Source organism: Cynocephalus volans, chromosome 1 (assembly GCF_027409185.1).
Source record: "Cynocephalus volans isolate mCynVol1 chromosome 1, mCynVol1.pri, whole genome shotgun sequence".
Classification (NCBI taxonomy): Eukaryota; Metazoa; Chordata; class Mammalia; order Dermoptera; family Cynocephalidae; genus Cynocephalus; species Cynocephalus volans.
In genome coordinates, this window is record NC_084460.1 from 190,427,689 (window position 1) to 190,449,175 (window position 21,487).

At 44.0% G+C, this 21,487-nt stretch overlaps 1 long non-coding RNA gene across 1 annotated transcript; it reads right to left on the minus strand.

The window, feature by feature from the left end:
• Nucleotides 1–466: 466 nt before the first annotated feature.
• Nucleotides 467–18,659, minus strand: LOC134374996 (uncharacterized). The gene is made up of 3 exons (XR_010023376.1): nt 17,765–18,659; nt 6,394–6,555; nt 467–5,200 (listed from the first exon to the last, which is right to left on the minus strand). It is a non-coding gene; the product is annotated as an uncharacterized LOC134374996 (long non-coding RNA).
• Between the last annotated feature and the right edge of the window lie 2,828 nt (nt 18,660–21,487).

A 21,487-nucleotide genomic window follows, 5' to 3' on the forward strand; every position in this document is an offset into this window, starting at 1 on the left:
GTAGTGAGTGAGTTCTTGCTCTATTAGTTCCTGCAAGAGCTGATTGTTTAAAGGACCCTGGCACCTCCCCTCTCTCTCTTGCTTCCTCTCGCCATGTGATCTGCTTGTACCCACCGACTCCCTGCCACTTTCCGCCATGAGTAGAAGCAGCCTGAGGCCCATGCCAGACGCAGCTGTCCCAGAATCGTAAGCCAAATAAACCTCTCTTCTTTATAAATTACCTAGTCTCAGGTATTTCTGTTATAGCAACACAAAATGAACTAAAACACCACCTCAACCCCAGGGGTCTTGTCTTCCAGCCCAGAAGCCACTGAATTCTTTTGATCATCCACCCTATCAATAAAAAGTGTTTGCACATCCAGCAGTTTACGTGTGTGTGTGCATGTACATGCAGGTACTTCAAAAAGCTCATGGAGAAATGGAATTAAAAGAGAATACAAATGTTTTCATGAAGACTCCTCATGTATATATTTTATATTATGTATTTGTTGTATTCTCATTAGCCAATATCTGAGGCACAGAGTACACTTAGAGTGAAGTTTAGTATGACAGCTGATGTTAATCCACCACATAAAGGAGTGGAACGCAACAACCTTGAAGGTGACTTCCCAGTAGCAGATTCTCAGATCCCAGTCTGTGAGTCTGGGTGACAGTAGGGACCCCAGTCACTCCTGGGAGGTCCATGTACTGGAACCAGCCCAGCTGGGTCTCCTTTGCCACTCATCCTGGCGTTTGGGAGCCAGGGGTGTTGGGAGGATGAGGCTGGGCTTCTCCTGGGGCTGGGCCTGCATTGTGGCTGTCCCTGGGAGGCCCACGGTGCCTTCTGCCCCATGTTCCAGAAAACTCTCCTGTCTCCAGGCTTCCCTTGTCCTGGGCACCTATTCACACTCCTACAACTCCAAGGGGCTGATCCAGGGCTGTGGAGTGTTCCTAGCAGCTGGTAGATGACTCTGGAACTTGGGAAATGTATCCATGGCCAGAGAGGGCCCCACTGAGGTGGCTGAGGCCACAGCTCAACATGGTGAACCCTGGGGGAAGGCCCTTCAGCCTGGACATCGGAGCTCTGACAGTCCCCTCTGCCCTGCTGTACCCGCTAGCTAAGAGGCACCCTACTTCCAGATCCCAGGGTGGGTCCTGTCTCCTCTAGCCACATGACCTTTTTAGTTTTATTTTTGTCTTTGGTATCTTTTTTATATTGTTGTAAAATACACAACATAAAATTTAGCATCTAACATTTTTAAGTGCACAGTTCAGTGGCACTAAGAACATTTACACTGTTGTGCAACCATCACCACCATCATCTCCAGAAGTTTTCATCTTACCAAACTGAGACTCTGCCCCACTGGACACTCCGCGTTCTTTCCCCCCAGCCCCCAGTAACCACCCTTCTATCTTCTGCCTTTACGTATCTGACTACTCTAAGTTCCTCATATAAGTGATTCACACAGCATTTGTCCTTTTGTGTCTGTCTTCTTTCACTGAGCATGATTTCCTCAAGGTTCATCCATGTTGTTGCAGGTGTCAGAATTTCCTTCCTTTTAAAGGCTGACTAATATTTCATTTTGTGGCTATGCCACATTTTGTTTATCCACTCATCCATCGATGGACATTTGGGTTGCTTCCACCTTTTGGCTATTGTGAATAATGCTGCTATGAACATGGATATATGAGTATTTCTTTCAATTCTTTTGAGTATAGGCTCAGAAATGGAATTGCTGGATCACATGGTAATTCTCTATTTAATTTTTGAGGAACTGCTATACAGTTTTCCACAGTGGCTATACCATTTTACATCCCCACAGTGCACAAGGATTCCAGTTTCTCCAGATCCTCGTCAACACTTGTTATTTTCTGTTTTTTCAGTAATAGCCGTCCTAACAGGTGTGAGGTGATATCTCATTGTGGTTTTAATTTACATTTCCCTAATGATCAGTGATGTTGATGTCATGTGCTTATCGGCCATTTGTGTATCTTCTTTGGAGAAATGTCTATTCTAGGCCTTTGCCCATTTTTGAATCAGGTTGTTTTTTTGTTTTTGAATTTTAGGAGTTCTTCATGTTTTCTGGATATTAATCCCTTATCAGATATATAATTTGCAAATATTTTTTCCCATTCCATGGATGTCTTTTCACTCTGTTGGTTGTACCCTTTGGTACACTGAAGTTTTAAATTTTGACATAGTCCAATTTATCTGTTTTTTCCTTTGTTGCCTGTGCCTTTGGTGTCATATCAAGGAATCATTGCCATATCTAATGTCATGAAACTTGTCCTGATATTTTCTTCTGAGAGTTTTATAGTTTTAGGTCTTATGTTTAGATCTTTGACCCATTTTGAGTTAATTTTTGTATATGGTCTAAGGTAAGGGTCCAACTTCATTCTTTTGCATGTGGATTTCCAGTTTTCCAGCACCATTTGTTGAAAAGACTGTCCTTTCCTTATTTAATGATCTTGGCACCCTTGTCAAAAATTATTTGACCATGTGAGGGTTTACTTCTGGGCTCTCTGTTCTATCCCATTGGTCCTCATGTCTGTCTTTTTGCCAATATCACACTCTCTTGATTATTGTAGGTTTTTAGTAAGTTTCAAAATCAGGATGTGCGTGTTCTCCAACTTTGTTCTTTCAAGGTTGTCTTGGCTATTCAGAATCCCTTGAAATTTCATATGAATTTTAGGGTGGATTTTTCTATTTTTTCAAAAAAATTGCTGTTGGGATTTCAGTAGGTATTGCATTGAATCTGTAGATTGCTTTGGGTAGTATTAACATCTTAACAAGGGGGTTCCAGTCAAGATGATGGAATAGACAGTTCCCAGCATCACTCTCTCCCACAAACCAACCAATTTACACCTATAAAAATGTAGCACCAGCCAAGATGGGGTTGCTGGAGCTCAGAGTAAGAGTAGGAGAGACCTATGGAGTTCATGAAGGCAGGAGAAACCACGATGAGAGAAAGAAAAAACTGCTCTGAGTGTTTTAGGCCACAGCCGCTTTAAGGCTCAAGCTGCTGAGTGCATGGAGCAAGACCTGGCAGAAGCTGCAGCTGTGCCCTTCAGATGGAGTTACTTGGAGGTGGCAGGGGAGAAGAGGGCCTTGGTGGCCCCCCCCGGACAGTGAGACCACTAATAGGGTTCCCATTGACCCACACAGGAGTGAGGAGCCAGAACAACTGAGAAAAGGGAGCCATTCAGAGGCTGGTGAGTCATCAAAAGGGACCTGTACAGAGCCCATCCCATGGGAAGTGTTTGGAGCCTGGGCAGTGGGGGAGACTGGCCCACCAGGAAAACACTGGGACACAGCAAGGACAGCCAACCCACCCCTCAATCAGCACAGGACCACTCAGAGGAGACTGTTTGGGAATGCAGAATGGCATGGGGTGCAGTTTGATGGAAAACTCAGGCCCAGATCAGAGATTCTACACAACCCAGATCCACCAGGTCTCTGGAGAGCTGGAAGTACCTATAAGATCAACCATTAAACCCTGAGCTGCACAATAAGCCTCCCCTAGGGTAACATCTTAACAATTTCAAGTCTTCCAATCCATGAACATGGGATGTCTTTCCATGTTTTATTTAATTTCTTTCAGCAACATTTTTGTAGTTTTTGGTGTGTAAGTCATTTGCCTCCTTGTTTAATTCCTAAAGATTTTGTTCATTTTGAAGCTATTATAAATGGAATTATTTTCTTAATTTACTTTTTCAGATTGCTCATTGTTAGTGTATAGAAATGAAGCTGGTTTTTGTGTGTTGATTTAGTATCCTGCAATTTTGATGAATTAATGTATTAGTTCTAACAGGTTTTTTGGGGGAGTCTTTTGTTTTCTATATGCAAACAGAGATGATTTTACTTCTTCTTTTCCAATTTGTATGCCTTAGTGTATGAGTGTGTGTGAGTGATAAGGTGTGTGGTGTGCACACGTGTGAGCACACGTGTGTATGGGTGTGAGATGGTGAAGTTGGCTGGTGGCACTGGGCCTTCCCTAGGGGTGAGGAGGAAGTGTCCTGGCCACCCCCCCACCACTCCTAGGAGGCTGTGCTCCCAGGGTGAGGGATCAAGCTGTAGTTTGAGCTGTCTGCTTTGCATAAGTGGGGCTTTCATAGGTGTTTCTGGATTTCAGTACCAGATCCTAACCAAAGAAATTGGTGGCAGCTTTGAACGGTTGTAAAATTTTACTGCTAATTCTTCATGTTTGGTTTCCACATGTCCTGGCAGAAAAAACCATGGTCTTAAACTGATTGTCAGGGGAGGTGCTGCCCTGCCCCTGGAATCTGGGCCAGTCTGCCTGGTACAGTCCTCTTTCCTAGGCAGAGCATCTGTCCTCTTCCCTGCTGACTTGGAAACTTCAGTTAGTCTAGGCAAGGTGGTGTAGGAGAGAGCCCAGAGTAGAATCCTGATTTTAGGCAAGGATCTTGGTCTCCTTTCCGCAGGAGGTTGCCAGCCAGGAGCAAACACACATTCTTGACTCTCCTCATCCGTCCCCTCTGTTGGCAGAACCTGAGAGTGCTCCGATGCGCCTTGAAGGAAGCTGAGGGCAGGAGCATCTGCAGACTGAGTGGACTCTGTCCTGCTCCACTGTGGGCTGTAGCACCTGCCCGAGCAGGTTGCTGAGCCCTCTGGGCATGAAGTGGGGGCTGTAGCCATGCAGAGTTGTTGCAAAAATCAAGGGTCAATAGTTTGGGGCCCAAGAGCTCAGTCCAAGTGAAGTCATTGGGTCTGAAAGTGTGATAAGGTGCTGGTACAAGAGCCCTGGTCACCGGCAGCACACGGTGCTCTGACACCCCCACCTGCAGGATTCCCAGCTCACTGTTCTTTGTTCCCCAAACCTGATGAGCAATGGAAGTATCTCCTGCTTTCCTGTCCCCTCTCTGTGCATCTCCATCAAGGCCTGCGCCCTTCATCCCCATCTTACTTTCTAAGAAGGTCAAGCCCTGAGAAACACACTGCCCACATGTCCCCACCATGGGCACCTGTCAGGGCTACTCAGGGCTTAGTGTTGACAGCTGGGTGGCACCACCCATGCCAGACATCCACGAATAACAGGGTGACCTTGTTTTCCTTGTGTGCATCAGCCTTACCCTGGAGATTAGCACAAACTCCACCAGTCACCAGCAGCCACTGGGCAGATGAGTCACTGTGAGAAGCACACATCATCATCCACATGCTTGAAGGGTGAGGGAACACAGAGTCACTTCCCCACAATCTGTCCTATGTGTGTGAGAGACAAAGATAGGGAGAGTTGAGGGGGTCAGGAGCATGGGGGAAGGGAGAGAGGGAAAGCTGGAAAGGAGGAAGAATCAAGAACAGTTGGGATACCCTTTCTGGGTGAAAAGGTGCAGCTTTTGCCAGCCTGGCCTATGGGGCTCTGGGGGGCCACCTTCAGGGCCTGCCCAGGCTGAGAGGAAGGATGTGCTGGTGGGTCCTGAGGGCTCCAGTGCTCTTACCCACTCTGACCCAGGATGACCCTGAGGTTGCTGTGGCCCCAGGGCCTGTTCTCGAGGCATGATCTGGGAGAATCACTTCCCCAGGCCCCCACCTCACAAGGGACAGCAACTGAGGCTTCTTTGCACTTTACAAAGTGTACGGGATCTTTCTGGAATTTTCCCTGAGAGCCACAGAAATTCAGCCACACTCCTAGCAATTAGGATTAGGTGGGATGGAACCCAGAAAGGTGGAAGGACTCAGCGGCGTGCTGGTGAATGTTTAAGAGCCCTGATCTGTACTGTTGGCCATTTCAGAGTGCAAATACTCCCACCACAGGCAGGTTCCAGCTCCAGTACAAGGTCGCTGAACAGAGTTGGAGGAAGACACACACCTTCAACTCCTGGCTCTAGCTCACCAGGGGGAAGGTTCCCTCCAGGCTGTGGGGAGACCATGGGACATTGTTACCTGAAGGCGATTCCAGCATATAGTATTAACCAGGACCAACCAGACTCCTGCGCAGCATTCATGGCTCACAAGGACGTCCTCGCGCCTGGGCCCCTGCTCTGCTAATCAATGGCACCCATGGGCTGCAGGGGCCATTCAGCTTCCCCTGGAAGGTTCATTACATTCAAGGCTGCCCCACAGAAGTCCCTCTTACCCTGGAGCGGGTAGCACAGCCCACAGCCACACCGTCCTGGAACCTAGCTCCCAGCAGGGAGGGTTCTGGCCCTGTGACAGCCAGCTCTTTCCATGACTCTGCCTCAGGGGGAGACCCAGAAACAAGCAAGTCTGCTCTCTGTTAGAAACATCCAAAGGGAGGCAGCATAACTGGAGAATCAGGAGGACAAGACAGTTTATCCTGTGCCTCTTGGCGGGAGTGGGATCTGACCTTCCAGGAAGGGGCACTCCCTTTGCTTGCAGCCCTGGAGAACAACCAGACAGAGGCCAGGCCAGCTAATTCTGCCTGAGGGACATACCTTAAGGTGAGAGATGAGGGTCCCCAGGGTCTCTCCTGCCGTTTGGTGGCTGGCCTTGCCTTCTCTGTGAGTCACCAGAAGGCCAGCCTACAGGTTAGAGGACTGGGGAGCTGGAGATGGCCACAGTCGCTCTTGATTTAGGGACTTGTCTCCAGGAATTTCCTATTAAAATGCAAATGTTGGTTTTAAATTAGTACCCCTTTGCCTCCAACTAGCTGGCTTATTGGAAGGGCCAGGGGAAATGGGACACAGTAGCGGCAGCAGGGGATGGGCACAGGGGAGACCTGGCTGCCACCATCCAGCCTGGCCCCAGGAGCTGCTCACATGGCCCTCCTCAGCCTCTGGCCACCCTATCCTTCCTGAGGCTGGACCTCTCAGAGGGTTCCCTCACAGTCATTGGCCCGAGCTCAGCCACAATCGCCCTGTTCCTTCCCTGTCCTCCCTGGGGAGCTGTTGTCCACTCCCACCCCCACTTCTCCCTTCCTCCCCAAGGTTTGCCTGGAAAAACCCTGCCCTTGAATTCGGTCCCTGCACCCAACAGCAGCCTTGGGGAAAGTCCACATGGAAGCAGGAGCTGTGGGGCCAGGGCGTCTTCTCAGCTCACATGGGCCGCCTGTGGGCCCTGGTCCTCCATCCACTCCCTCCTGTACTCAGGTGACCTTCCCATCTTTGGATCCAACCTTGCTCCCCAAGACAGTGCCCATGCCCTCTCTAGCCCCAGCCCGCACTCTGCGGCTCAGCAGAGAGCCTGCACTACGACTCCCTGTTCTCTCTATAGTGAAGCCACATTCCATGTCTGTCCACCAATGACCCCAGATGCTGACACCCACCCCTACCTCCACTTGGATGTCTAAGGGGTCTTGTACCTCACAGTCCCAAACCCCCATGTCAACTCCCCTCCTCCTCCTGCTGAGACTTCTCCTTCTGTGCTCCCCTCTGGAGGACGCTGGGGGATCAACTCATTCCTCCCAAAACTGATGCAGGGACAGAACCAAGTATTCATCCTGCTTGTCCTGAGAAAGTTCTTTCTAGGATGTCAGCTGATAAATGAAGAATGAATAATGGAATTAAAATTCTGCCATTTTGCAACTTCCAATGAAATAATTGATGTAGGCAGAGGTCCTTAATAGCTACTGGAATGCTTCACAGTGGATGAGTAGGCTGACCATATCTGGACCCCCAGTCAACCTAATCACCAGGAGAGGGACAACCATACACTGTGTGCCCCCAGGTGGGGTGTCTGGGTAAATGCATGGGACCATGTGGATCATTGAATGAGATCAAACTCTGGGTCTAACCACCGTTTTACTGGGACACAGAGGACAGAAGAACCTGCTGAACAGCACCATGAGGGTGTCCTCAACAAGTAAACTGAAAGGAAAAAGAGGAGGAATTGAAGTCCCTTGATTAAACAAAGACTACAAGACATAGCAGCCAAATGCCACATGCAGATGTTGTCTGGACCCTGATTTTAATAAACCCAACAAATAAACTAACAAAACCTACCAAAAAGGATTTATGTGGCAGTTGAGAATTTTGATGGTATTAAGGAATTATTGATTTTATTTTGCGGTGTGGTAACGGTATTGTGATTATTTTTTTAAGAAGTTGTTTAGAGATGCTACTGTACTTTCAATGGTTGCAATGAGGAATTTACTCCATAATAAACTAGTAGTGAGAGGGGCAGAGCCAGGTGGCTGACTAGAAAGATCCATTGCTCATCTCTCCCACAAAGATGGAGAATGCATCAAACACATAACTACACCTGGAGGACAATAACTAAAAGAGAGCCGGAACACATCAAAGGAGCAGTGGAGACACTGGTGAGCCCATAAACTCACCACATAGCCACATAGAGAACAGAAAAAAATACCTGGTGTCCAACACTCCATCCCCCAACCAGGAACTGCAAGGACCCAGGAAGAGTTTCTACCTTCAGGAAGGAGGTAAGTGAATGTGGCCTTGCGGGCCAGCAGCTCAGCCCACGGTGGAATTCATGCTGTCCCTGTGGCCATGAACTACTGCTGGGAACTGTTGGGAACCTACGCAACTGCATTGACTTAGGGAGCTGCCCCCAACCCCTGGGTCCCAGGCTGCTGCAGTGATCACAGTTTTGAGATCAGCCCCAACACCTGAGGGCATTTTGCTTTGGCTTTGGCAGTGATTCCACATACCTGAGGCCACATCCTGGCACATCCTGGTTGCCTACGCCCAAGCCCACACAGCATCCTGCACCCTGGCAACAGGTAGTCCAATGTAGCAAGGGTGCCACCCTCAGGACAGAGGGGGTTGGCACACACACTTTACAGAGCCAGAAAGCCACCTAATCAGGGCCTCTAGCCACTGCCGGCAACCCTGCCTTCTTTGGTGAGGTGCCCTTGCAATTCTTACAGCCATGAGTTCGTGGTAGAGGACCTGTATGCCTCCCACATGCACAGAGCCATGCCTATAGCAACAGTGAGACCACCCAGTGCTACCCACCCCAGCAAGGGGGGCTTCAGAAGGATCCCACATATCTCTTGGGGGCACAGCAGCCCATCCACAGCCCCAGTGACCTCACACAGGGAAGCCCACCCAAGCTGAGGAGCTAAGAGTGTTCCAGTACCTCTTTCAGGGTCACAGGGGCCTGCCCACAACTACAGCAGCCTCTCCCAGAGTGGCCACTCCAGCTGAACAGCTACAGAGGACCCCAGCATCCCTCCTGGGAGCAAAAGTTCTCACCCAAAACTGCTAACACCTTGCCCAGAGTGCCCCACTTCAACAGTTGTGCTGCAGAGCAACACAGTTCCCTTTCTGAGGGTACAGGGCCCTACACTCAAAGCCAGTGACCCCATTCAGTGTCACCCACTTCAACAACAAATCTATAGAGTACCCCAATGCCTTCCCCTGGGGGTTACAGGGCTGTGCCCAGAGTGATAGGCACTGAGTGATACCACTGAGTCACGCACTGTAGCTGAGGAGCTGCTGAGCACCTCTTTGTCTGCCTCAAGGGTGTGGTTCAGAGGGCTTTAAAAGGAGAGCACACAAAGAATCTCTGTGCTCCACCATTTTCTGCCATATGAGACCCCTGCATTGTTCCCTAGACATTGGACTTCCCAGCCTCCAAAACTGTGAGCAATAATACTGTTTTCTTACAAATTACTCTGTTTTTTAAAAATTACCCAGTTCCATGTAATTTGTTATAAACAACAGAAATGGACTAATACATGCCCCAAATAATATAATAATTCCCCAAACAGCAGGAAACCTGTGAAATGACTGAAAAGGAATTCCAAGCAACAGTCTTAAACAAACTCAATGAGATACAAGAAAACCTGGGTAGATGACACAACAAAATGAGAAAAGCAATCCAAGATCAGAAGGAGAAATGTAACAAAGAGATAAGTACCCTAAAAAAGAATGTAGCAGAACTCTTAGAACTGAAGGATCATTCAACAAAATAAAAAACACTACCAAGAGCTTAAGCAACAGGCTAGAGCAAGAAGAAGAAAGAATATCTGATCTCAAAGACAGGCCTTTTGAAATAACACAGGCAGACGAAAAAAAGAAAGAAAAAGGAATTTTAAAAAATGAAGAAAACTTATGAGATCTATCAGATAACCTTAAGCATGCAAACATTGAAATTATTGGCATTCTGGAAGGGGAGGAGAAAGGAAAAGACATTAAGAACCTATTCAATGAAATAATAGCTGAAAACTTTCTAGGTATTGGGAGAGATACAGTCTCCCAGATCCAAAAAGCTCAAAGATCCCCATACAGATTCAATCCTAAAAGGTCCTCTCTGAGACACAATGTAGGCAAACTGTCAAAAGTCAAAGTCAAAGAGAGAATCCTAAAAAACAGCAAGAGAAAGCATGAAGTAACCATAAGGGAGTCCCCATCAGACTAACGGCTGATTTCTCAGCAGTAATGTTACAGGTCAGGAGAGAATGGGATGATATATTCAAAATACTAAGAGAAAAAAACTGCCAGACAAGAATACCATACTGAACAAAGCTATCCTTCAGAAATGAAGGAGAAATAGTGTATTTCCCAGACAAATGAAAACTGGGGGAGTTCACAACCACACAATTCGCCCTACAAGAGATCCTTAAGGGAGACCAACATCTGGAAAGCAAAAATGATAATCACCATCATGAACACACAAGAAAGAATAAAACCCACTGGTAGAGCAGATATGCAAATGAGAAATAGAAAGAAACTATATCTTACCACTACAAAAACCAACACACACCAAAGACAAACAATAAAAGGGAAAGAAGGGAACTAAAGATATATAAAACAACTATAAAAAAAGTAATAAAATGCCAGGAGTAAGACAATACCTTTTAATAACAATCTTAAATGTAAATGGATTTATTTCCCCACTCAAAAGACATAGACTAGCTGAATGGATTAAAAAACTAGACCCAACTATATGCTGTCTATAAGAAACTCACTTCACCCGTAAAGACTCACATAGCCAAATAGCAAAGGGATGGAAAAAGGTATAACACACAAATGGAAACCAAAAACAAGCAGGAGTGGCTATTCTTATATTTGATAAAATAGCCTTTAAACCAAAAACTATAAAAAGAGACAAAGAAGGTCATTCTATAATGATAAAAGTATAAACCCAGCAAGAGGATATAACAATTGTAAATATATATGCACCCCAAATTAGAAGACCCAGATATATAAAGCAAATATTATTAGACCTAAAGAGAGAGATAGACCCTAATACAATAATAGTTTGGGACCTCAACTTTCCTCTTTCAACATTGGAAAGATCATCTAGGCAACAAATCAGCAGAGAAACACAGGATTTAAACTACACTTTAGACCAACTGGACCCAGCAGATATCTACAGAACATTTCATTCAACAACTTCAGAATATACATTCTATTCACAGCACATGAACATTCTCAAGGATAGACCATATGTTAGGACAAAAATCAAGTCTCAACAAATTAAAAAAAAAAAAACTGAAGTCATCTCAAGTATCTTTTCAGACCACAAGAGAATAAAACTAGAAATCAATAACAAGCAAAACTATACAAATACATGGAATTAAACAACATACTGCTGAATGACCTAAAGGTCAAAGAAGAAATTACTCAGGAAATTAAAATATTTCTTGAAACAAATTAAAATAAGAGCACATCATACTAAAATCTATGGGATACTGCAAAAGCAGCACTACGAGAGAAGTTTATTGCAACAAATGCTTACATGAAAAGAATAGAAAGATTTCAAATAAAAACCTAATGTTACACCTCTGAGAACTAGAAAAACAAGAACAATACAATCCCAAAATTAGCAGACAGAAAGAATAAAGATTAGAGCAGAACTAAATGAAATAGAGACCAAACAAATGATATAAAAGATCAACAAAACAAAATATCAGTTTTCTGAGAAGATAAACAAAATAGACAAACCATTAGCTAGACTAAAAAAGAAGAGAAAAGGCCCAAATAACAAAAATCAGAAGTGAAAAAGGAGACATTACAACTGATACACAAAAAAAGACAAAGAATTATTAGAGACTATTATGAACAACTATATGTCAACAAATTTTAAAATCTGTAGGAAATGGATAAATTTCTGGACACATACAAACTACCAAGACTGAACCAAGAAGATATGGAAAATCTGAGCAGATCAATAACAAGCAATGAGATTGAATCAGTAATCAGCAGTCTCCCAACAAAGAAAAGAGCAGGACTGAATGGTTTTACTGTTGAATTCTACCAAACTTTTAAAGAAGAATTAATACCAATCTTTCTCAAACTATTCCACAAAATCAGAACAGAGGCCATTCTTTAGAACTCATTGTATGAGGCTAGCATCACCCTGATACCAAAACCAGACAAAGCCATATTAACAACAAAAACTACATGAACATAGATGCAAAAATTCTCAACAAAATATTAACGAACAGAAAATTCAACAGTGCTTCAAAAAGGTTATATGTCATGATCAAGTGGGATTCATCCCAGGTATGCAAGGATGGTTCAACATACACAAATCAATAAATGTGATACACCACATCAACAAAATCAAGGTCAAAAACCATATGATCATCTCAATAGATGCAGAAAGGCTTTGGACAAAATTCAACATCCCTTCATGGTAAAGACTCTCAACACAATAAAAGCCATGTATGACAAACCCACCTCCAACATCATCCTGAATAGGGAAAAGCTAAAAGCTTTTCCTTTAAGAACAGAAACAAGAGGAGGATACCCACTCTTATCATTCCTGTTTAACATAGTATTGGAAGTACTATCCAGAGCAATTAGGCAAATAAAGAGCATCCAAATTAGAAAAGACACAGTCAAATCAGTGTTTGCAGATGACATGATCCTATATATAGAAAAACCTAAAGACTCCACCAAAAAACTTAAAGCTGATAAACAGATTCAGTAAAGTTGCAGGATACAAAACCCATATACAAAAATCAGTAGAGTTTTTATACACTAGCAATGAACTAACAGAAAAGGAAATCAAGAAAGCAAGCCTCTTTACAATAGGTACCAAAAAAAAAAAAAAACCTAGGAATCAATTTAACCAAGGAGATGAAAGATCTCTGCAATGAAAACTACAAAACAATGCTGAAAAAATTAAAGAGACACAAAAAGATGGAAAGACTTTCCATGCTCATGGATTGGAAGAATTAATGTTGTGAAAATGTCCATACTACCCAAAGTGATCTACAGACTCAACACAATCCCCATCAAAATACAAATGATATTATTCACAGAAATAGAAAAAAGAATCCTAACATTCATATGGAACAACAAAAGACCCTGAATAGCCAAGGCAATCCTGAGTAAAAAAAATTAAACCAGAGCATTCCACTACCTGACTTCAAATTATACTACAAAGCTATGGTAACCAAAAGAGCATGGTACTGGCATAAAAACAGACACATGGATCAATGGAACAGAATAGAGAATGCTGAAATCAACCAATGTACTTACAGCCAACTGATCTTTGACAAAGTCACCAAGAACATACACCGAGGAAAGGACAGCCTCTTTAATAAATTGTGCTGGGAAAACTGGATATAACATGTGTAGAAGAATAAAACTAGACCTTTACCTCTCGCCATATACCAAAATCAACTCAAAATGGGTCAAAGACTTAAATATAAGACCTGAAACTGTAAAACTCCTAGAAGAAAACAGAGGGGAGACACTTCAGGATATAGAACTGGGCAAATACTTTATGAATAAGACCTCAAAAGCATAGGAAACAAAAGAAAAAATAAACAAATGTTATTATGTCAAACTAGTAAGCTTCTGCACAGCAAAGGAAATAGTCAACAGAGTGAAAAGACAAGCTACAGAATGGGGGAAATATTTACTGCCTGTGCATCTGACAGGGGTTTAATATCCAGAATATGCAAGGAATTCAAACAACTTAATAGTAAAAAACCAAATAATCTGATTGAAAGATGGACAAAGGAGCTGAATAGACATTTCTCAAAAGAAATATAAATAGCCAACAGGTATATAAACAAATGATCAACATCACTAATCATCAGAGAAATGCAAATCAAAACCACATTGAGATATCATCTTACCCCAGTTAGACTGGCCATTATCAAAAAGATGGAAATAACAAATGCTGGTGAGGATGTGGAGAAAAGGGAACACTCTTACGTTGTTGGTGGGACTGTAAGTTTGTGCAGCTGTTATGGAAAACAGTATGGAGGTTCCTCAAACAACTACAGATAGAACAGCCATATGATGAGCAATCCCACTACTGGGTATATACCCAATGGAATGGAAATCATGTTGAGATACCTGCACTCTTGTGTTTATCGCAGCTCCATTGACAATAGCCAAGGTATGGAACCAACCTAAATGCCAATTGACAGATGACTAGATAAGGCAAACACACTCAGCCATAAAAAAGAATGAAAGCCTGCCATTTGCAGGAGCACAGATGAGCTAGCTTGGAGAAAATTATGTTAAATGAAATAAGCCAGACACAAAAAGAGAAATACCACATGTCCTCACTCATAAGTGAGAGCTACAAAATTAATAAGAAAGAAAGAAAGACCAATCTTTTTTTTTTTTTTTTAAAGCCAAAATGTTTCATTATTTTAGTTATACTAAGTTTCCATTTATATTATCAGAACTAGGGCTCAGACCCTCCAAACCCATTGTACAGACTGGGTTACCAGACCCCTCACACACCAGGCTGGGTCCCCAGACACCTCACACACAGATCCATGCTAGATAATTGGGAAAGATTCCAAGAGCTGTTGGCAGATGACACGAGCTCAGTCCTCAGCGGCAGCAGCTTACAGGCCTGGTAGCTTATAGGTCCAGCAGTAGCCTTGCAGAGGGTCCCAGGGGCACTAGCAGCAGCCTCAAGCAGCAGTCTCAAGCAGCAGTAGCGCCCTCCCCATGTCTCTTCCCCCGTCCATGGGGGGCATCCCAGAGATGGGAAGTGCCTTGGATCAGAGCCACTCATCCTTATACTTAAGTCCCTCACCCAGGACACCCGGGTGCACATGTGCAATTACACTAGATGATAACCAAGGAACACCTCGGTGCACGCGCCTTTTTATATCAAATGCTCGGCAAGATTCTGAATATCTGAGGGGCCCTGACCATATTTTCCCAACAGGAACATTGTTGTTTTTGAGGCAAAAGAGGAAAGAAACCAGATTACACGTACTTAGAAAAAGCACAGCCCTAAATGGGCAACATATGTATAAGACTCCACTATTACAGTAAAACTCAGTCATTTTTCCCTAAATGAGGGAATAGTAAGAAATGAATTTTTAAAGGAGAAGGGGAGATACAAAATACCAGGCATCTTGGTGTAAAATATTTTCATTAATTTATAATCTCATTGTGTACTACAACAAGCTGTCCTAAAATATTAATGTTCTCTTAAGGCAAACTTCAGGTTATCAACTCTGGCTGCAAATCAGAATCACCTGAAACACTTTTTTTTTTTTTTTTTTTCCCATTCTTTCAGATTTATTGTTAATGTCTGAATATTCATTTTTTTTAAATTTTATTTTGTCGATATACATTGTGGCTGATTATTGCTCCCCATCACCAAAACCTTTTTTTTAAAAAAAATAATGTAAATAAAAATTTTAATTAATTTTCATACATTATCTATATTTCTTACAGCCACCTGAAGGAATTAAGTATCTTTGTCTGATGAGGAAGCTGAGACTTAGAAAGGTTAAGTAATTTACTCAAGGCTACAGAGCTGGTTAAGATACAAAACTAGCATTTAAGCTTAGGATTACCTTATTTCAAAGCTGCACTCCTTTCACAACATAATTTCACAGACATACGAACGAATATATTTTTCACTGTGGAGGATTAAAAATGGTATGGTCCTATATTTCAATAAATGATACCGAAGAGGAGATGCACAGTAGCCTCTCCAAATTTGTAGATGACAGAAAGCTTTTCCAAGGTGTAATGTGGCAAGGTATTTTGCCAAAACATGACAAAAATAGGGCAAGAATCCAAGCATCTGTAGTTTAAGAGTCACTTTTCTAAGAACAGTGATGAACTCAAACTGAACTGATCACATATTTTATTCAACGGTAACCAAAGAGGACACATGCATAAAATGGCTATTTCTGATCAGCTGAATAAACTATTTAGAATAACTTGACAGTAAGGAGGGATCAGATTCAATCTAAAACTCATTAGCACCAAACTGAAATTCAACTAATTGCCTATAATAAGCAAGCTTTGTATTGACTGCCTTACGTGTTTTATCTAAATCAATCTTTAAAATATGAAGTTTCAGGTAACAACCTAAGAAAATGAATTTGATATATACTGTAAAAAATAAAATTCTATGAAAGAACACAAAGCAGTACTCCTACATTGCTTTATCAAGAATCTGGCTTATCATATTTTTAAACTACAACCAAGGTAAAACAAACATCTGTAAATGAGTAGAGAATTAATGTTAAAAATGTGAATAGGTTGTTGTTGCTGGGCAAAATTTTTAAAAATTGGGTGGAAAGAGGGCAGATGACAAAACTTCCTAGCGACAAATAAGGAAATAAAGACTAGTATATCACTGAGTGTGCTACTAAGAAATAAGCCACTTATGGAGATTTTAGAAAATCTTTCATTCACGGTATAAATTAGTTTGGAAATTTAAAACTAATGGATTCAACTTTTTTGATATTAATCACAAGGAACACATTACATAATAAGTGGTCCTCTAAGTTGACTTTAAATCTGTTCAAAAGTACATATGTAGAAGTTCTGATTTTAGAGTTAAAGAAACCACAATTAAGTGGTTTTCAGACCCTGCCTATCCTTATGGTTAAGATCACAAATGGCATTTTGCTAGTCTTTAAAATTCAAGAAATTAATATAATATAAATAGTGACCTTTTAATTGTGCTGGAAGAAAAAATGCAAGATGCACTAAGTACATATAGCTCTCAGTCTGCAGACCAAGTAACAAAGCTTCATATAACAATTAAAGCCTCTATTTATGGGATATAACAACCACAATTATTTGAAGTTGATACGACAAGCAAACAGAAAGGACATTGTTGGGGGGGAGGGGGGGAGGGAGAAGGGAGAGAAAGACCAATCATAACAAAAGTTGAACTCTCAGGATAGGAACTGTGGTTTCTAGAGGTGGGAAAGGGGGAAGTGGGGGATAGTAAGAAATCAGTTGATGGACACAAAACAGCTAGTTAGGAAAAATAAGTTCTATTGATGTATATATAGTCAAGCTAGGCATCTATAATGAACATTAATTTACTGCATATTATCAAGTGGCTAGAAGAGAAGAGATCGAATGTCCTCAACACAGAGAAATGATTACGTTTTATAATGATTGATATACTAATTATCCAGATTTGATCATCACATATCGTGCACACGTATTGATTTCAACTCTGTATCCCACAAAGATGTATAGTCAATTATGTTTTAATAAAAGATAAAAAAAATAAACCAGTGGCGATGGGGGTAGGGGCATGGGGTAGGGTGGGGTGCAGGTGAGAGGCCACTGGTCGTTGGTGACCATTGATAATGGTTTCAGGAAGATTGGTACAGGGTGTTCATTATGTCATTTCTTTACATTGGTATACGTCTGAGAATTTCCAAATGAAAAGTTAAAAATTAGTCAATCAATAGGTGGACTATTCATCCCGTAAATGCCATTGGTCTGAGAAGGTACATAGAGGACTTCTGTAACCCCAGAAAAGTGTCAATATAATATTATTTAAGCTCCAGGAAGACTTCAAAGCAAGTAGTGCTGTAAGCTAGGAGGGTTTAAAAACAAATACAGAAATGAGTAAAAAATAAAGTAAACACTAGTGTTTTAGAACCTGTTTTAGTGCAACTGTAGCCACAGTTTTTATCATACTTACATTGTATATGTTTTGTCTGACGTTCAAGAAGTCTTGAAAGTGTTCAGAAGAATCACTCACCCTAAATCTGTGATTATGGTTTTAATGGTTTGAGGAAACTTAGTTAGCTTGCTTATGATCAAGCCTTAAATGTCTAAGAAGATTGCTTTTCCAAGTCCCCTTTGTTCTTACATGATGTTCAATACGCAAAGCATTAGAAGGATAGCAGGATGCTGTTTCACGCCGCTGCCTCCTGTTTTCTCCCGGCTCTTGTCGAGACTTGTCGTCATGCATTCGTCTTTCTGTTTGTTTAGAGTCGGTCTCCTGCTGGGCGTGCGTGGCTCTGCTTTGTCTTGTTCCCCGTTGAAGGAGGTGGGGCAGCATAGTCCAGGATGAGGATCCCAGTGTCCTTGTGGATGAAGTAGGGAACGGGCTTTCCCTGGCTCCTTACCACATCCTGGGAAGTGACGGCCATTTCAGCAAGTGTGCAGGACGCTGCCCACAGAGGTGTCCCCAGGGTCACAGCCCATCAGAAGGAGGCCCGGGCTGTGGCATTGGAGCCTGTGGGGCAGGGATGCCAGCTGCAAGCACTGGCGTCAGACAGAGAGCTGTCTGCACAAACAGAGCCATGGGGGCTCCAAGACAGAATGTTCCCACCGCAGCTGGAATGCTACGTGGGCTGCCCCACCCAGCTGCCTTTTTTGTTTATTTGTTTAAGTTTTTCTCGATTGAGCTACAGAAATGAAACTGAGGAGGGAGTGCACCGTGGCCACCCAGCCATGTCCTAGGTAAACGCTGCGGAGCCAGATCAACCAGACATCTGCATTGGGCCTCGGGGGACAAGCGCACCGGGGAGGGTGGCCCACACAGGGCCAGCCCGGCACTGGCCATGCCTATGGCTGCCCCACCTGAATGCCTTTTGGCATTCACCTTTTCTGGTCTTTTTAAAAAATGACTTTATTGAGGTGGAATTTATATACCATGGCCATGACTGTGATCCACTTTTAGAACATTTCCATCACTCCAGACAGATCCGTCGTGCCTGTTTATAGTTAATCCCCATTCCTATCCCAGTCTCCAGCAACCACTGGTATGTTTTCTGCCTCTGGATTTGTCTATTCTGAACATGTCATAGAAATGGAATCCAGGGTATGTGGCCTTCTGTGTCTGGCACCTTTCACTGAGCGTAGTTTTTGAGGTGTCGATGCTTCATTCCTTTTCGTGGCTGAGTAACGCTCTGTTGTATGGAGGGACCCCTCGTGGTTATCCACACAGCAGCTGGCGGACTCTTGCACTGTTCCTACTCTCTGGCTATTGTGAATAAAGTTGCTGAACATTTTATGAACATTTGTGTGCCACTCTTTAGGTGGAAGTGTGTTTTCATTTCTCTTAGGCAAATGCCTAGGAGTTGATGACTTCTATTAAAATTATATTTTCTTAGTAGCTTAGGTCTGTCCAGGATACAAGATTCAAAAGGAATAGAAGCAACCAGAGGAAGAGCAGGACGTAAATTTTCTGCCTTATGTCTGCCCCAGAGGCCGTCATTGTCACCAGGTTGTGTTTCCTCCTGATGGGCTTTCCAGGTTTATCAGCAAAAAGACACGAGTTGTGTATAAAACATGGGTCTTAGTTTGGGTTGCCCTGAAAGCAGAGCTGAGGCGGGGCTTGGGTGCAACTAGATTACTTGGAGGTGACCCCAGGCTACCCAAGGGAGGAAGAAGGAGGGGAGGTAGGTCTGTGCAAGATGAGCTGGTGAGCAGGTTCCCACGGGATCAACTGGGTTCAATGAAGGACGAAGGATGGGAGGTTGGGTCATTGATCTGAGGACTCAGACCCCTACTGGCCCCAGGAGCACTAACTTCACTTCTTGCTGCATAGGTGGGTAACACGTGTCTGTGTTTACACAAAGGATAGCGCAGTCTATTCACGATTCTGAACTCTTCTGTATTTACTTAACTGTACATCTTGGGAATGCACCTCACCCTTGTAAATGATACATGACATCCCCTTGTTGCAGATGTGCTATAGTTTGTTCACTAGTCTCTCCCACTGATGGACAATTGGATTATTCTGTTTTTCTATTAGAGACACTGCAGTATGTTACTTTGAAAGTCATCCAAAGTGAAATGGGATGATGGAGTGATGGATGGGTGGGTATGAGATAAGCATGCACAGAACCATGTGATGGCAGAGCCGGGGGTTGGCATGTGGGTATTCGTTGCATGACTGTTTAAACTTGCTGTATATTTGAAATGCTTAAAAAGTCAAACGTTGGGGAGAATGCTGCACATGGATATCTGTAGCAGCAACACCTCTGAGAGAGGGCTATTGTGGGGCTAGTTCTGAGTGACTCTGCCAGGGCGCCCTGCTCGAAAACATCCCAAGGCACACTCCTGCCAACAGCAAGGAGCCTGAGTCATGGTCTCTCTAAGCATAAGAGCCCCAAGATGGGGGCATTGTGGGCTACAGGGTCTGTGCTCAGCTTCTCCTGGCCAGGTGAGGACAGAGGGCCTGAGACCTGGGTCCCTGGTGGGAGTGCCCCGAGAGGGCTGTTTTAGTCCATTTTGTGTTGCTATAACAGAATACCTGAAACTGGGTAATTTATAAAGAAGAGAGGTTTATTTGGCTTACGATTCTGGGACAGCTGCGTCTGGCATGGGCCTCAGGCTGCTTCTACTCATGGTGGAAAAGTGGCAGGGAGCCAGTGGGTACAAGCAGATCACATGGTGAGAGGAAGCAAGAGGGAGAGAGAGAAGGTGCCAGGGTCCTTTAAACAATCAGCTCTTGTGGGAACTAATAGAGCAAGAACTCACTCACTACCCCTCCTCCCCCAGGGAGAGCATTAATCCATTCATGAGGGATCTGCCCCATGACTCAATCAGTTTCCAACACTGCCACATTGGAGATCAAATTTCCACATGAGCTTTGGAGGGGACGACACATCCAAACTCCATCAAGGGCCTTGCATCAGGAAAGGCCCACAAGGGAGGTCGCTGGTGTGTAGGACTGACTTTGCCTCTGGAAGCTTGGAGAAGTTGGCAGAAGCTGTCTGAGAAAGAGAAGACCCTCCCCTGACCTGGACCAGTGGCACCTGGAGCCACAGGGCCTGAGTGCAAAGTGCGGTTTGATGTCTGAGCCCAGGGCCCGGCAGGGCCGGCAGGAGCTCTGGCCCTCACTCTACACCCACCTGTGCTCTTGTTGGCCACAAGCTCCCAGAATTCAGGGCCTGTCACTGAGTCCACAATAACAGAAACACGTTGAGACCCTTTGCCACGTGCCAGGCACAGTGCATGCACGTTCAGGAGCTCACATCTGCTCATAGCAAGCTTGCCCACAGGGATCTGGACCCCATGGCCCCACATACAGGTGGGGCACTCAAGCCTGGGGAGGCTGATCAGACAGGTTGGTGACGGTCCTGCCCAACATGCTCCCCACTCTCATGTCTGCTGAGTGAATCCCTCAGGGGCATGTGTAGTGTTGGTGATGGCTGCCTGGGCTGGCCAGCTGGCTGCCAGGGGAGGGTGGGTTTTCAGGCTGAACAGGCCAAGAGTGGGTGCAGTTGGGAATGGCACTAGGTTTGGAGTGTGCCTGGTGTGGGGTTCATGTCACCTGGGGTGATGTTGACCTGAGCAGCAGGAAGGACAGGTAGAAGGGCTGGGGCCAGCCTGGGTATATACAGAGGGCCCAGGCCAGTCTCAGCCAGTCCCCAGAAGTACCCGGCCCAGGTTTGTCTGAAACCTCTAG